We start from the raw sequence: 17,776 nt of genomic DNA, 5'->3' as shown, positions 1-17,776 counted from the left end.
TTGGTTCTTAAGACATCTACACCTCTCCTCTCTCTATGACCTCCCCAACAGTTGTTCTTTTAATCATAAAATATTTAGAAAGTCTAATTCACACTGTAATAGGAATGTTAAGAAATAGCTAATGTGTTACTTTTTAAAGATATATTAGTTTTTTTCCAAGTGACCTTATTTTTTGTTTATACTAGTAAAGGTCAAAGTAGAAAGTTAAAAATTACAAAAAAACCCCATACAACAGCCAAAAATTCTTCCTCATGCACAAGCACACCAATTATTATTAACAGCTTGATATATTTGCTCCCAGTTTTCTAGTCTTTTATATGATTGCACCTTCTCATTAATAGTCATATAATGACATGTAATCATACATTTAAAGAGAGAGAATAAGCTCATCCTCCCTCATTAAAATATGAGTAAAGTAAAATAAAAGTGCTGCCTCTGTACAGCCATAGCAAGGATCCTGTGATTTACTCACTTTCACTGTCCAGTTGCCTTTGTTTTCTTGCTTTACTTTCACTATCCCTGCTCTTCATTTCATTAAGAGCCTTAAGATAGTTTGAATAGTTACTGTCTCCAGATTTCTAGTTTCTCATTACTCTATGGGGCTTCTTAGCCCAGGACTTTCTTGGATCTGTTCTGGCCAAAGTCACCGACAATCTCAAACTACATCAATCCAATGTCCCTTCTCTATCTTTGGCCTTCCCTAGACCCCGCCAATACACTTGACTCTGTAGCACCTTTTGAAAAACGCTTTTCTCTTCCCTTTCTTGATATGACTCTCTCTTGATTGTCTCTCTTTCAATTCTACAGATCCTTTTGTTATATGTTACTTGCTTGATTTTAAATGTTGGAGTCGCCCAAGGCTAATTTTTTGAATTTTTATAACATTATTGCATCTAGTCTCATGATTTTAAATACCATCTGTATGCCTTTACTTATCTTGATTGCTAACATGCTAACATCTCTAGTGAGGTCAGTGCCTACCTGACATCTCTATGCAATTTTTCAAACTATATTCCTTTATTTCTATTTGTAAAACTTGTTTCATTTTCCCAAAATCTTCCTAATTCAGTTCTTTCCTGGCAACCTTCATCCAAATCGTTAAACAATCCTTTCACTATTACCTCTGAAATATGTTCTCAACAAGTGTCTCTCTTACCATCTCCATCTTAACTCCTACTATTCAAATCAACCCACTATCATCTCTCACCTAGGTTACTGCCACAGCTTTCTATCTGATCTTTGAATTGTTCCATTCCTGGACCCCTACATCATTCTCTGCACAGCAGCCAGATTGATCGTTTTAAAGCCTATATCAATTCACTTTACTCATGTGCCTAAAACCCTTAAATAGTCTGCTCGCTGTTGTCTCTGCTTGGGAATTAGCTGCTCCCAGGCTTTGCACTGTTTCCTGTCTTCAGGATCTCAGTTCAAATGTTTCCTCTTTAGAAGGATCTTCCTAACTGCTTCAGACATTTTGGCCTCCCTTAGTCACTCTCTTTAATATCACTCAATTTATCGTTTCTTTAGAAGTTCAAATGGCTATCTGAAATTATTTTGTTCATTCATCAGATTTTGTTTATCCTCACCCTAAAAATGTAATCTCACAACAGAGTCATTGCCTGTCAATACATCATCACCAGTGTGATGGTACAGAGTAAGCTTGTATAAACACTAATGAATGAATAGTTTAATATTGACTATTTGAATGAGTCCTATATTTTTCTTTCTCCTTTAGGTAAATATTTTTAGTGTCTACTTCCATGATTCCTTCATTATTTGCTTCTGTCTAATTACTAATCCTACATTGAGAGACTGTGTCAAACTGCTGAGAACAGTGAGTGAAAAATCACCTGTGTCCACATTAGTGATGTGACAAATTTACTCGTAACTCATAACACAAGCAATTCATCTACACAGCCTGGTATTATTCTTTTTTTTCTCATTTTACTTATGTTTTCCTCTTTTATACATCTGTAATTACTTTTATGTTCAATGTAAGATAAAGAACTGTGTTTATTTTTTTAAATATTAGTTCACGATTTTCACAAAATTATTTATTGAAGTAAACACTGGGGTTTGAAAAGACTAGTCTAGGCTGGATAGAGAGATTTGAGGGTTATCAGCATAGTGATATATTTTTAAAGCTGAGGGATTGGATAAGATTGCCAAGGAAAGTGTTCTGAGTATGAAAAGCATATACTCTTCAAAATCTTTTCTACTCAAATTTCTCCTTTATTTTTGGGAGTATTTCAAGAACTTTTCTGGGTTTTCTATATCATTCCATTGATTTGTATATTTTTTCTTATGTATACATTAGAGTATATGAGATTATAGATATGTGGTGTTTTAATTTCCAAACATATTTCTTACTATTTTCAATTATTTATCTATCTTTATAAAATCAAAAATAAAGTGGTTATAATATCTACTTTGGCCCACAAAATTTCTCAGTAGCTCCCATTACTACCTATATTCCAGTTCTTCATATGATCCTTACAGTGAAGGATCAATGAATTTAAACTATATTACTTCTTTTTTTTGTGTGACAATTTTTTTTTATTTTATTTTATTTTTGTTTATTGCAGTAACATTGGTTTATAACATTGTATAAATTTCAGGTGTACATCATTATACTTCTATTTCTGCATAGATTACATCATGCTCACCACCCAAATACTAATTACAACCCATCACAACACACATGCACTGAATCATCCCTTTCCCCCTCCTGCCTCCCCCCATCACCTCTGGTAACCACCAATCCAATCTCTGTCTCTACGTGTTTGTTTATTGTTGTTATTATCTACTACTTAATGAAGGAAATCATACAGTATTTGACCTTCTCCCTTTGACTTATTTCACTTTGCATAATACCCTCATTGTCCATCCATGTTGTCACAAATGCCTGGATTTCATCGTTTCTTATGGCTGAGTAGTATTCCATTGTGTATATATACCACATCTTCTTACTTCTTAAGAGATCTAACATCTGAGAAACGTGGAGAGAGTTCCATAGACATGATTGAATATTTTCTATTCCTGATGAAACCACTAAACTGTTAGCTTTTGTATGTACCATATAAGGAAGAATTTATACATTGACAGAGAGAAACTTCTGAAAGCACTTGCTTTAACATCAGTTGATTGGAGGTTTTGAAGATAATCTAAGTGAAATAGTCCACATAGACCCCGTATTAGTTTGCTAGGGCTGCTATAACAAAGTAACTCAGACTGGGTGGTTTAAACAACAGAAATGTATCTTCTTACAGTTCTGGAGGCTGGAAGTCCAAGATCAAGGTGTCAGCAGGCTTGATTTCTACTAAGGTTTCTCTCCTTGGCTGGCAGACAGCCACTTGCTTGTATGTCCTCACATGGCCTTTTCTCTCTATGTACACATCCCTGGTGTCTGTTTCTCTTCTTCTGAGGACACCAGTTGTATCAGATTAGGGCCTCTCTCAAATGATGTCATTTAACCTTAATTACCTCTTTAAAGTCCCCGTCTCCAAATACAATCACATTGGGGTTAGGGCTTCCACATATGAATTTCAAGGGGACACAATACAGTCCATAATCGATCCCACAGACTTTCTATGCTTTCTTTGCCCCTCTAGATTTTGAGGTTTTGGTGGGATTATGCCAGAATTATTTCTATTTTAACACAAGAAGTTGTTTGCTTTCTCTGGAGATTGAATAAATTCTTGGTGCCATTTTCTGTCCTTTTATGCACTAAATTTTATATCTTAAAGAAATTACTGGTAGTTTTTTCTAAATGGTAACAACTTTCCATATTTTCTAACATTTTGTGAGAAGAATTTTTTGCTTTAGAAGACTTTTCAACAATATTCAGGTAATACAACATATGCAAAAATCAATCATTTAATTCAATAAATCTTTGTAGTACATGAAACATTTTCATATATGTATTTTTATTTGTTCCTCCAAACCCACTTGTAAGTTAGGTTGGCTGGGGGTGGATATGACACTATCCAGAGCAGATTTGATGGGAAGTGGTGTTTTGGAGAAATGCTGAGGAATTATCCTGACAAAACACATCACTGTTATTCCCTTTTCCCTCCCTACTAGGAAAAAGAAATCAAAAGTAAGAGCTAACAATCTCTAATCTTTTTGGTGCCTAAAAGGATTAAAATCCAAGAAAGAAACTAAAATGAAAGAAGAATTTAAAGCAAGAATTTTAGGTGACGGGTTCTCCTCCTGACTGGTAGGGAGAAAATGGTAGAAAGCCCAGACATACATACAAAGGAGTGTACTGTATGTCTTTATTCAGAGCAGTAAAATAAGGTTGGAAAGAGGGAGAAGTGGTAACCTCCTCAGCTTTCACTGCTACAAAGGGAAAAACTGTACATGTTCTAAGCAAAAAAAAAGTAAGAAAATCCATTTCTAACCTGCAGTCCCAACCACCCCATAACCTCCCACTTTTTCATAAGCTTGGCTTTCAGTTAGGAATGATATATTGAGGCCTAAATTTTACCTCATTTCGTGTGAAAGAAAACGTAAAGACACTTTTGCTCTGTGATGATTCTTACACAACTCAGAAATACTTTCCTTTCTAGCCTCTCTTCAGAGAAACACTTCTTTAGTCAGATTCTCCATAAGAATATCTGCATTAGTGTATGCTCAGATGTATAATTTAAAAATAAAATATCAATATTCAGAGTATTTCCAAGGAAAAGAGTTTTCTTCATCGATTTTAGGTGTCTGGAGTCTGTGATCCCAAGTACAGAAGAGAGGGGCCGGCCCGGTGGCTTAGCGGTTAAGTGCACGCGCTCGGCTACTGGTGGCCCGGGTTCGGATCCCGGGCACGCACCGACGCACGGCTTCTCCGGCCATGCTGAGGCCACGTCCCACATACAGCAACTAGAAGGATGTGCAACTATGACATACAACTATCTACTGGGGCTTTGGGGAAAAAAAAGGAGGAGGATTGGCAATAGATGTTAGCTCAGAGCCAGTCTTCCTCAGCAAAAAGAGGAGGATTAGCATGGATGTTAGCTCAGGGCTGATCTTCCCCACAAAAAAAAAAAACAAAAACAAAAACCAAGTACAGAAAAGAAATGCCAAGAAGTCAGGAGAAGGGAGTAAGCTACATGTGCCAGGCGTGAAACAGTTGAAGAACAAAGCCTTCTCCAACACATGAAGCTCAGCCCTATGATCACACAGGCCCTCGGCAATGTGGGTATGTGTAATAATCATCATAAATTAAGCATAAAGGCAACATCTTTAAAATAGCACCTTTGCAATGCTGAGGCCAGAAGACATTTTTTTCTTCCCTTTCTTGTGAAGACGGACTGGTTCAGGAAAAAACAGATTCAAACATCTGATCCCACTGGAAGGGAAACATGCAAGAGAGCTATAGCTCTTTTTTCAATATAATATGTCTTAATCCATTAAATTTATATTAAATGGGGCACTATTCTAGGCACCAGAGGTACAGAAATGAGCAGATTTGTGGAATAGAATTTTGGACACAAATAGCAATAGAAATACACAGACATGAAAATAGAAACAGAAATAAACAACTCCATGCACATAAGGCACAATGTCTATAGTAAAAGGAATAAACTTGGATTAATTGCATAATTGTAGAAAGAGAATTTGACAATACTAGGACCTGAAGTAACTAACAAATCTGGAGCAGCTTGAAGTAACAATGTGGTTCAGTGATACAGAGTAAACATAGCTTAACTAGGCATTGGTTTCTAGCTTTAAAATATATTTCCCTCAGAATTTAGTCTTCTAACCATTGGCAGTGCTTTGGGGAAAGACCAGTGCCATTCATTTTGATTCCCATATTTTTATACTTTCGTTTTTCCCCTCCCTAAAAGAATTTAATATTGTCTCTACATCCCTGTTCTGAAATTTCACAACATGTAGGTCTTCTTTCATTTATTGTATTTGGCATATTTTCTATGGAAAATTAATGTTTTTCACATTTAAGATTTTTTATTTTATAATTTCTGTGAAAATAGGTTCACTTCTCTTTTCTTTGATCATTCTATTAGTCAGTTGTTGAACATCTTGGATGGATTACTTAGTTTCTTTATCTTTTATCTCTTGCTTTATATCATCTTGACATTTTTACCCCATGTCCTCGTAAATATACTCATTTCCAACTGTTCTGTGTAATTTTCTTTTTCTGCTACTGTATTTTAACTTTCAAAAGCTCTTTCTTATTTTATGAACGTCTTTTGAATGACATCCTGTTTCTATTTTATGGTTTTGATATCTTCTTTTATTTCTCTAAGGGTATTAATTCCAGTTTGAAAATACTCTTTCAATCTCTGCACTGTTTCCTCAATGTTGCTTTGTTTTCTGTTTCTAGCAATTTCTGTATAAGGGTTAAAATCCCAAAACAAGTGACAGTACCAATTGCTGGTGAGGATACAGAGCAGCAGGAACTCATTCAATGCTGGTGGGAATGCAAAATGGTACAGTCACTTTTGACGACAGTTTGGCAGTTTCTTACACAGCAAGACATAGCCTTACTATATAATCCAGCAATCTTGTTCCTAGGTTTTTTCCCAACTAATTTTAAGATTCAAATCTTATGCATGAATACTTATAGCAGTCTTCTTCATAATTATTAAAAACTGGAAGAAACCAAGATGTTCTTCAATAGATGAATAGATAAACAATGGCACATCCATACGATGGAATACTATTCAGAGGTAAAAAAAATAATGTGCTAACAAGGAAAGCAAAGACATTGATGAATCTTATTGCTAAGTGAAAGAAGCCAGTGTGAAAAGGCATGATTCCATTAAATGACATTCTGGAAAAGGCCAACCTACTGAGATGATAAACAAATCAGTGCCTGCCAGAAGATTAGAGTGGGGAAGGGCTTAAATAAGTGAAACACAAGAGATTTTTACAACCGTGAAACTAATTTTATATGGTACCGTGATGGTGAACACATGACACTCTACATTTGTAAAAATTATAGAACTTTACACAAGGAACAAACCTCAATGTATTTAAATTAAAAAAAAAGAAAACTCATTTAGAAATTTGAAGAATCTCAGGATGGAATGCAGAATGAGAAAAAAGAATTGAATTACACATGTATGGATTACACATGTATGAAACATCTCACTGAAGAGGAAAAGATACAGATCTCAATATCTTTGGAAATGAGTAGATCCTGTAAGATTAAAGGCAAAAGGAACTGAACATAAATTCTGTATGCTAGCTGATAAAGTTGTTTGCACAGGCATATGGGTTAACAATTCTGAAACCATTATATATATATATAAAGGAATGTAACATTTAATGGTGGATGGTGGAAGCCAGGTTTCTCACTGCTGAGTAGGAGGTTTCAGATAAGCAAGGGGTGAAGGCTAGAATGATCCAGGTTTGCCCTGTCCAGGATTTAAACATCCGTTTTTTCCCATCTTGGTGTCTGGGCCATTCCCAGATCCTGTATCATGGAGGAAAGAATCTCATGTTGCAGCACTACTTTTACATGAACTCTCAATTATCCCTTCTGATTTTAGCCTCACTCTGAACCTTGCTTTCACACATCAAGTGTTTCTAATTTATGAGAATTTGTGACTGAAATAACTTTCTTCTTGTGGTTTCTCTTTGTGTAGGTTTACATATCTGTTCAGAGAAATGCCAAGTCAGTTACTACTCATTCATTTGCTTTTTAGCTTCCAAGTTATTATTATATCCTTTTCCTGTTGTTTTTTATATCTGTTAGTTTTTCTTTACTTGTCTATGGCTTTTCTATTCATTTACTATCATTCAAGGAAGAAAAGAGATAAACTCAACTTTATCATTCATGTTATCATTCAACCCAAATGATTTAACTGTCAGTCCTTAGATTTGTTTTTAAATTTGCAATATGCATTGAGTTTAAGTTAACAGGAAGTTGTGTTTTACTTGGCATGGATTTAGTTTCTTTTGCCAAATAATTTAACTTTTTTCTTTCATAAAGTTATTCAACAAAATATTTTAATTCATTCAACAAATATTTATTTAAGAATTTTCTGTAGACCAAACATCATAGTGTAAATGCCTCCAAGGCTGTATTAAAATATTTGTCTTTTAAGTAAAGCAGAAAACTATTAAAGAATTTCAAGTACAGTTTCAATGTGATAAAGATTTTGCATGAAAAGTATATCATTTCAGCTGCTGTCTATACAATGAACTAGAAGAATATAATCACAGCAGAGAGACCAGATAAGGAGGTAATTTCTATTGTGGGATTAATTGAGGATAGTAGCTTGGACAAGAGTGTTGTTAAAAAAGTGAGATAAAGATGATGGACTTATTTGAGAAATATTTTGAAGCTAAAATTATGGGGCATAGATTGGATATAGGGAGTGGTGAAAATGAAGAAAACAAGTACAAATGCTGATGTTCTGACTTAAACAACTATAGAGGTATCTTTATTGAGAAGAAGACAACTGGTAAATGAATATATTTAAGGGAGCAAGAGTGAGATGGAGGTGCATTGCAAGGGCTACATTTTACATGAGTTACATCCAAGTCTTGACTTGTGGAACTATTTGCAATATTATTAAAGCAAAACACCAGAGCTAGTGGGATTCAGTTGATATTTGCTCTAAGTTTCCCTGGTTCTTAGACTAAAAATAAGACAAGATGTGCAACCTTCTCATATTGATTGGTTGAAAGACCACCTTTGGCCAAATGGAAGGTTAAAGAATCCTCAAAGAAAATTTAGAATCTTAATTTTTAGGGACACCAGTTAAACAACTGAAGTGCTGTTAATTAAGATAAGCTTGAACACGTTATCTGAATTATTGAAAAATAGAATTATGTAACTGAACATATTTCCAGAGAAGTTAGAAAATTGGAAATCAGAAACAATTTTGAAGAACACAGAAACTCTTTGGGTGCATGGTTCTGCTCATAGCCTAAATTATTAGTGAAAAAAATTACACTATAATAGGTGACTGACTGCACAAAGTTCAGTTTTTTATGAAATATTGTTAAGGGTATCAATTGATTAAAAGTACAAATAATTCTAGGCCAGCCCCAATGGCCTAGTGGTTAAGTTCAGCACTCTCCACTTTGGTAGCCCAGGTTTTGTTCCCCAGGTGTGGACCTACACTACTCTGTTAGTGGCCATGCTGTGCTGGCAGCCTACATACTAAAAAATAGAGAAAAATTGGAACAAATGTTAGCTCATGGTGAATCTTCCTCAGCAAAAAATAATAATAATAATAATTATTATTATTATTATTATAATGCAAATAAATTTATTAACAGATTTGTCATTAAGTATGCAAATCTAAAGTGTTCATGAACTCTTCATTCATAATGACATGATGGTTAAGGTTCTTCAACCCTACCATTCAAAGGTCTCCCATGCTGAATGGCAAGCTGGTAGAAAGTGAAGGAGTTTGACTAAATTCTCATACAGTATTTTCTTTACAATTACTCTTAGGGTTCTGAGGATTCATAAATATATACATGAGTACAAGTGTTCTAGTAAAAAAAAGGCTATGTTTTTTCTTCTCAGAGAAGTGCTGAGAACCAAGCACTTCTCATCAGTGCTTGGTTGACTGAGTTAAAACAAATAAAATATTCCACAGTGAACAGTTGAAAGGAATTAATGCTACCTCTAGGCCACACTTACCACTTTGTAATAAAGTAATCTTATAGGTTTAGTTTACTCTAAGTTGATTTATTGATTATCTGCTGAGATAGATGTGGCTGGAAGATGAATAAGATACATTGCCTACCTTCAAAGGGATTCTTACATCACCAAAATCTATTGCAATTATTGAGATTGCTTCTGAAATCTAGCGTAATGGAATTTAGATGGAGAAAGTAGGAAGGCAAAGAGAGTCATTTTGCATCAGCAGCTAACAGTTATTTAACTCCCACAGCTTTTACCAGTTAGTTCTATTTACTTTTCCCATATAGGGGAAATGCCAGGTTGTGGAAGTATATCAAACCTTACACAATAATCCTCCAACACACACACACACACACACTCACACACATTTACTCCCTAAGTCTCCTTGGCAACATAGTGGGAGAAACAATCGGTGCTTCATGTAAAGCTATGAGTGCTCATTCATGACAGCCACCAGGTGTATTTACTGCCTAGAATGGATTTTCAGTGGAAGTTCTGACTATGATTACAGCAATAAGCAAATATTGAGCATAGAAATTTTTCATGAAAATATTTTGCCAATTTTTGACACAGCGTTCTCCAAAAGGTTATATCACTTTTATTTTTAAATTGCAATTGAACAGTCTCAGGATGACACCAAAAACTGAGCTGCAATTCTTCATTGAGCAGCTAATAATTTCTCTGGTGACACTCAGCATAGGGCACTGTCACTGCTCACAAAATCAATGTAACAGACAATAAGCAAATATATCTGTAAACCAAAAAGAAGAAAGAAGTCCAAAGGAGCAAACTAAGGAGTGCCTTTCTATTTATAAAAATTTGTTTTCCATAACAAGCCTCAAATATGAAAACAAACCAGATGACTGCATCTTTTAAAAAATGTAAAAAATATTTTAATCCCTAATGTTTTATCCCTGATTTCGTGTTTGTATTTTATTTCCACTTTTGGTAAAAATGACAAAGTTAAAAGCAAAAGTGTATTGTGTGTATTCAGTGATAACATAGAAGAGTGGAAGTGTGTTACCATAATATCAGCTTCAATAATACAAGGTAGAGGCAGATCCATTTCATTGAACAGAATAGTTTTATTTCAGGTGATGAAATCAATTCAATCACTGTTATCTGGACTTAACTATCTCCTGTTACTGAAGCCAATACCGGAAGGGAGGCTAGGACACTGTAATGAGACACTTAGACATGATGGTCCCTATTAACATAATCACTACTCCTGCAGGAATAGGTCTTCTCTCTTGTTTGTTTACACTGTTAAAATGCCTCTAGTGGGATTTTGGGAGAATCGAGGGCTCTCCAATTAAGCAATGGGGTCTGGAGACAGAGCTGCTCTGAACTTGGTCCCCTGGCTTATCAGCCTGAATTTCCTTGTCTTTTAAACAACAGCCTCCTAGATGCTCGTCTCATCCTCAATTAATATGTGAACTCTACGTGTTCTTGAATATTTCCCTGCTAACCTATTGAAGTTAAAATGAGGGGAATCTAATTGACAAGAAGTCTCAGTAAACATCATTTCTTTGATGTTTACGGGCATACTGAAGCTCATAAAGTGGCAAGAATCACCATAAGAGAATAGTGGGACCACCTAAGACAAAGGTAATATTTGCATTGTACAATCAATAACAGCTCTGAATATTTTCCCTGAAAATGTTGACCACCTGTTTAATTTATTTTTCCCCATTATTTCATAATGGCTGCATAACAAGTGGGGAAGACTTGATCCTAAGAGAAACACATAGATGTTTAACCTATTTCTTTCATCTGAGTGTTGGATAGAACTATAAAATTTCAGGCTTGTAAGGAATATTAACACCAGTTCCCAATATAGAAATGAGGAAACAGGTTCCAGAGCTGTGAAGAGGAAAGAACGAGTCTAGAACTTAAGTAACTAGACAGCATACTACTTCCAACTGCACTCGACATTGCTGTTAAACCCCTGGTCAGCTATGTAAACTGAAACATCTTTTGTATTTTATGCGTAGTTCTTTTGAGACCTACGTACTAAAGACCACCAGAAACCCACTTGCAGTCAAAAAATAAATAAATAAATAAAGTTACATTTGTTTAGTTTGCTGCATATAGGAAGAGAAAATGAAACTTAGGGGAAGTACGAGGATATCTCAGTAAAGGATAATTGGGAGAGAACTTTACTAGGTTTTAGCATTGTTGAGTGGCTTTGAGAAGGCATTAGGGAAGTAAGCCTCTATTTTAGACTGGATGTCTTCCAGAAGTTGGGACAATATAGTAACTGGATTTTTTAATATTTTTAACTAGGAGGTGGAAGTTTTAAGCAGTATTAGAGTTGTCATCGGCAAATAAGAACAAATCTACTAGAAAAGCTATTAGTTAGAAGAAAGGGGATTTAGTCATTTTTGAGGGTTGCCTTATCTTAGTTAGAGGGAATAATACAGTCAGTTATTAACAGGGTGACTTTTACTTTTTCAGTTCTACATAGAAACTCATGAAAGTTTATACTCCACATTTTTAAAATACAGAAAGTAAAAGTGATCTTAGTCATTGGAACAATGATTTCCACATAGGTTGATTAGCATATTTGTAGAAATAATAGGTATAAATCATCTGGTTTACAATTTGTTATAAATAAAATATTTTGCAGTGGCCTTGAATTTTCTCAATTATGTAATGATTGTTAATTCAGTGAAAAACCTTCTGAACTTGATATACTAAATAAAAATACCAACCTTATTTCTTCATTCCCAGAAAAAAATATTGATCCAAATTTCTTATGTTTTTTGGCCATATGAGCCATGGAAACTTTCAGTCATGGACAAACATGGTGCCAAGAAGTCTGTTAAAACATTTTTTCTGGCTATTGAATTTCATATTCTTGCTTACATATAAACACCTTCCAATTAATTCACAGGAAAAAATACAATTTGCCAACTATCCTTCTTTATCAGGTAATCTTCATTGTAGCTCCCAGTCTTGTGGAGGAAAATAGACAAATTAATATGGTAAATATTTGTTAACGTAATCATAGGAAGGACAGAGAGGACGAGAAGAGACAAAACATATAATTCAGACAAAGGGAGCAGAAAGGCTCTAGTGATAAAGGGACACTTGAGCTGACTGTTGAGTGTAAAAGATGAGGACAAGTTAGAGAAGAGTAAGTGGAGGCAGTACATTCCCAGGAGGAGAAACACTATGTGAGAAGACAAAAAAGAAGAAGAATGATCAGATGTTTCATGAGAAAATCTCCCACCCAAATAATGGGCACAAGCCCTGGTAGAAAGTGAGCATGTATTTAAAAACTCATGGATTAATCATTTACATGTGGCAATCAGTTAAATCAACCCTGGAAACCAATGTGTTTAGAAATCCTTTGCATCCAGATTAGCCTTACTACTCAGGTCTATGAGATGACTGCAGTTTAAGAATATAACATCCACTCTGAGTGCAGGGAGGTCCTGGAGTTATTAGCATGCAGTTGCCATAGCATTTGACCTTCTCCAATCACAAGGCATAACTATAATATGTTGTGACACACATATATTTAGCAAAGATTTTCAAACCTGCATTGACATTTTAGGGACCAACCAAATATATGTTAAAAACTAAAATTTTCTTGTCCCTCAACTTTGAAATATTTTCTTAACTTTTTCCTTCATCACAGTGATAGAATGAAAGTTCTAAAAAAGTCATAATAAATCAATCAATAAGCATGTATCCAGAACTATCAGAAAGAGAACTATCAGAACCACATCAGAATTACAAGGAACTATCAGTAAGAGAAAGTAAAACAATCCCATTTTCAACTGCATCAAAAATAATAAAATACTTAGGAATAAATTTAACTAAGGAGGTGAAAGACCTGTACACTGAAAACTATAAGACATTAATGAAAGAAATTGAAGACACAAATACATGGTAAAATATTCTGTGCTCATGGATTAGAAAAATTAATATTGTTAAAATGCCCATACTACCCCAAAAAATCTACAGATTCAATGTAATCCCTATAAAAATTCCAGTGGCATTTTCCACAGAAATAGAACAAAGAATCTTAAAATTTGTTTGGAATCACAAAAGACCCTGAGTAGCCAAAGCAATCTTGAGAAAGAACAAAGCTGGAGGAATCACACTGTCTGAATTCAAACTATATTGCAAAGCTATAGTAATCAAAATAGTATGGCATTGGCATCAAAACAGACACGCAGATCAATGGAATAGAATAGAGAGCCCAGAAACAAGCCCATGTATATGTGTTCAATTAATTTATAAAAGAGGCAAAACTATACAATGAGGAAAGAACAGTCTCTTCAATAAATGATGTTGAGAAAACCCAACAGCCACATGCAAAAGACTGAAACTGGACCACTATCTTACGCTACACACAAAAATTAACTCAAAATGGATTCAAGACTTCAATGTAACACTTGAAACCATAAAACTAAAAGAAAACATAAGCAATAAGCTCCTTGACACTGGTTTTGGCGATGACCTTTTGGATCTGACACCAAAAGCAAAGGCAACAAGAGCAAAAATAAACGAGTGGGACTACATCAAACCCTCTGCAGAGCAAAGGAAAATATTAACAAAATGAAAAGACAATCTACTGAATGGGAGAAAATATTTGCAAGTCATATATCTGACAAGGGGTTAATATTTAAACTATATAAAGAACTCATTGGGCCGGCCCCATGGCTTAGAAGTTAAGTGCGCGCGTTCGCTACTGGCGGCCCGGGTTCGGATCCCGAGTGCGCACTGACGCACCACTTCTCCGGTCATGCTGAGGCCGCATCCCACATACAGCAACTAGAAGGATGTGCAACTATGACATACAACTATCTACTGGGGCTTTGGGGGAAAAAAAAAGGAGGAGGATTGGCAATAGATGTTAGCTCAGAGCCAGTCTTCCTCAGCAAAAAGAGGCGGATTAGCATGGATGTTAGCTCAGGGCTGATCTTCCTCACAAAAAATAAATAAATAAATAAATAAAGAACTCATACAACTCAATAGTGAAAAACAAACAATCCTATTGAAAAAAGGGCAGAAGATCTGAATGGACATTTTTCCAAAGAAGATATACAGATGACCAACAGACACATGAGAAGATGCTCAACACATCACTAACCAGCAAGGAAATGCAAGTCAAAATCACAATGAGGTATCACCCCACACCTGTTAGAATGGTTATTTTCAAAAAGACAAGAGAGAACAAGTGTTGGTGGGGATGTGGAGAAAAGGGAACCCTTGTTCACTGTTGGTTTGAATGTAAATTGGTGTACCAGTATGGAAAACAGTATGGAGGTTCCTCAAAAAGTTAAAAATAGTACTACCATATGATCCAACAATTCCCTTTCTGGGTATTCATCCAAAGAAAATACAAACTTGAAAAGATATATGCACCCACATGTTCACTGCAGCATTATTGACAATAGCCAAGATATGGAAACCACGTAGATGTCCATCAATGGATGAATGGATAAAGAAAATGTGGCACATATATATACATGTGTGTGTATACATATACGTATATACATAATGGAATACTGTTGCCCAAGACAGGAGCTTACGTGGGTGAAATGGATGAAGGAGGTCAAAAGATACAAACCTCTAGTTATAAAATAAATAAGCCATGAGGATCTAATGTACAGCATGGTGACTATAGTTAACAATACTGTATTGTATATTTGAAAGTTGCTAAGAGAGTAGATCTTAAAAGTTCTCATCACAAGAAAAAAAATTTGTAACCATGTGAGGTGACAGATGTCAACTAGACTTGTTGTGGTGATCATTTCACAATCTATACAAATATTGAATCATTATGCTCTACACCTGAAACTAATATAATGTTGTATGTCAGTTACACCTCTTTAAAAAAAAAAGACGCATGCATCCATGACTGTGCTAGTTGCTATGAAGGATTCAAGAGAAATAAAATGTATTCTGTCTAACTTTTACTTTGGAATTTATGGAGGCAAAGGTTACAGACCAACATGAGATAGGAAAAATTAAGTGTTAAAATTTATGATACAGAGAGTAAGAGCTGTCAGACTAAAGTAGAATAGAAGTCATTTTAAGTTAAAAATAATTAAGAATGTTTATAGAAGAGACAGTGTCTTAGTCCCTTCTTACTGTTATAACATAAGTATCATAGACTGGCTAGCTCATAAACAACAAATATTTTTTTTTTTTCACAGTTCTGGAGGCTTAAAATTTCAAGATCAAGGTGCTAGCAGATTTGGTGTCTGGTGGGGACCTGCTTCCTACACTGCCCTTTTTTGTTATAACTTCACATGGCAAAGGGCGAGGCAGCTTTCTCCAGCCTCTTTTATAAGGGCACTAATTCATTTCATGAAAGCTCCATCCTCATGACCCAATCACTTCAAAGTACCATCATATTGGGGATTAGATTTTCAACATATGAATTTTGGGGGGAACACAAACATGCAGACCATAGCAGAGTGGATTTCTTATAAGACCTTTGTTCTACGAGAAAAAAGTACTTATGATCTATTCAGATCAAGCAGAGAGAAATAATCCTGATTTAAACATATGAAGATCTTCAGAAAATATTCAGAAAAATCACATTGTATCGATGACACATCACTAACAGCAATTAAATTCATTTTGCTTTGAATGCTAAGTTGAAATATTGGAACAATTATTGGGAGAGGGATAACTCTGGTTTTCATTTACCTGGGAAGAATTATTTTGCCTCTGATAAGATTAGCATTCCTTAAGGACCCTGTGCTACAAAACAACAACAACAACAAACTCACATGCTATACAGAGTTCACTTTCTTCCAACAATTTACAAATGACACACTCATGCAGAGATGGTAGATACTCCATGGAGAATGATTAAATCACGTGTCATTGGTTCCATGAGAGGCTCTAGTCCTAGCTGCATTTCATCACTCTGTTGAGTGAAAGAAATCCAGATCTCTTTCAACCTTATAAAGGAAAATATGCATGAAATTAAGAGAACTGTAAGGAGAAAATGCTAGCAAGCTGGGCTGCCTCCCACACCCTGAACAGGTTATGTAGTGGAAGGGTGGCCCAGCCAAAAACTCCAGATGGAGATTTTTTTGTCAGTCTTTTGTTAGCCAAGTATTTATTAAATATCTACTTTTTGTCACATACTATTCTACGTACTGGGAACACAGCTGTGAATAAACAAGAGGCCCTGCCCTCAAAACACATACATTTTAATGGAAGAAGCAAACTATAAACAAATTCCGACATTAAAAAAATAAAAATTCAGATTAAAAACTGATAAGCATTGAGAAGACAGATACAGTAATGTTGTAAAAAGTGACCGGAGAGCTGTCTTAACAAGAATGAGTGGAAAAGTTCTCTCTGATAAAATTACATTTGTATTAAGACCTAAATGATGAGAAGGATTCAGCGGTGGTAGGATTTGGGGAAAGTATGTTCCAAGCAGAAGGGGAGCAATTGTTCTCTTTATTTGTTCATTCATAATTCTTTCAAACAAGCAAGCAAGCAAAACAACAACAGCAAAATACGTTTATCAAGCCCTTACTATGGCCGGACATTATTCCAGAATATAAGAAGGCAATTATAAAAAAAGCATCAAAGAAATTGTAATTGAATAGAGGGAAATATGCCCACAAGCAGGATGGAGAAAAGGAGGGGATAAGAAAACATCATTTTTTGTTTCCAAGTGTCAGATAATCAGAGTGTTACAAATTGCAACAAATGAGGTGCCAGGATCTATAGGTTAATGAATTGTAACAAAATTCAACCACTCCTTCCCGCGTCTACTTCCTCTATGGCCCCTGTTTGTCTTTGGAACCTGGGAGAAACTTTCTGCTTTTTAATTTTTTTTTAGTTTGCCTTTTACCAATTTTATTGACATATAGTCTCTGTGCATTAAAATGCACCCATTTTATGTATACATTTTGACAAGTTTTGACAAATTTTTACACCCATGTAATTGCCACTGCAATCAAGACGGTCAACAACAGTACCACCCCCTAAAAGCTTCCTTGTTACCCTTTGCCAGCCTCCAGGCAGCAAATTTTTCTTAAAATTTTTGACATATATTACAATTTTTGGTTGAAAATTATACTCTGTGGATAATAAATAATATCATTATGCTGGATTAAGTTGTATTCTTCTGAGGATTTTTTTATAGCAGTAATTTAACTT

Source organism: Diceros bicornis, chromosome 10 (assembly GCF_020826845.1).
Source record: "Diceros bicornis minor isolate mBicDic1 chromosome 10, mDicBic1.mat.cur, whole genome shotgun sequence".
Lineage (NCBI taxonomy): Eukaryota > Metazoa > Chordata > Mammalia > Perissodactyla > Rhinocerotidae > Diceros > Diceros bicornis.
The sequence above is the reverse complement of the archived record's forward strand: the minus strand, read 5'-3'. Positions refer to the sequence as shown.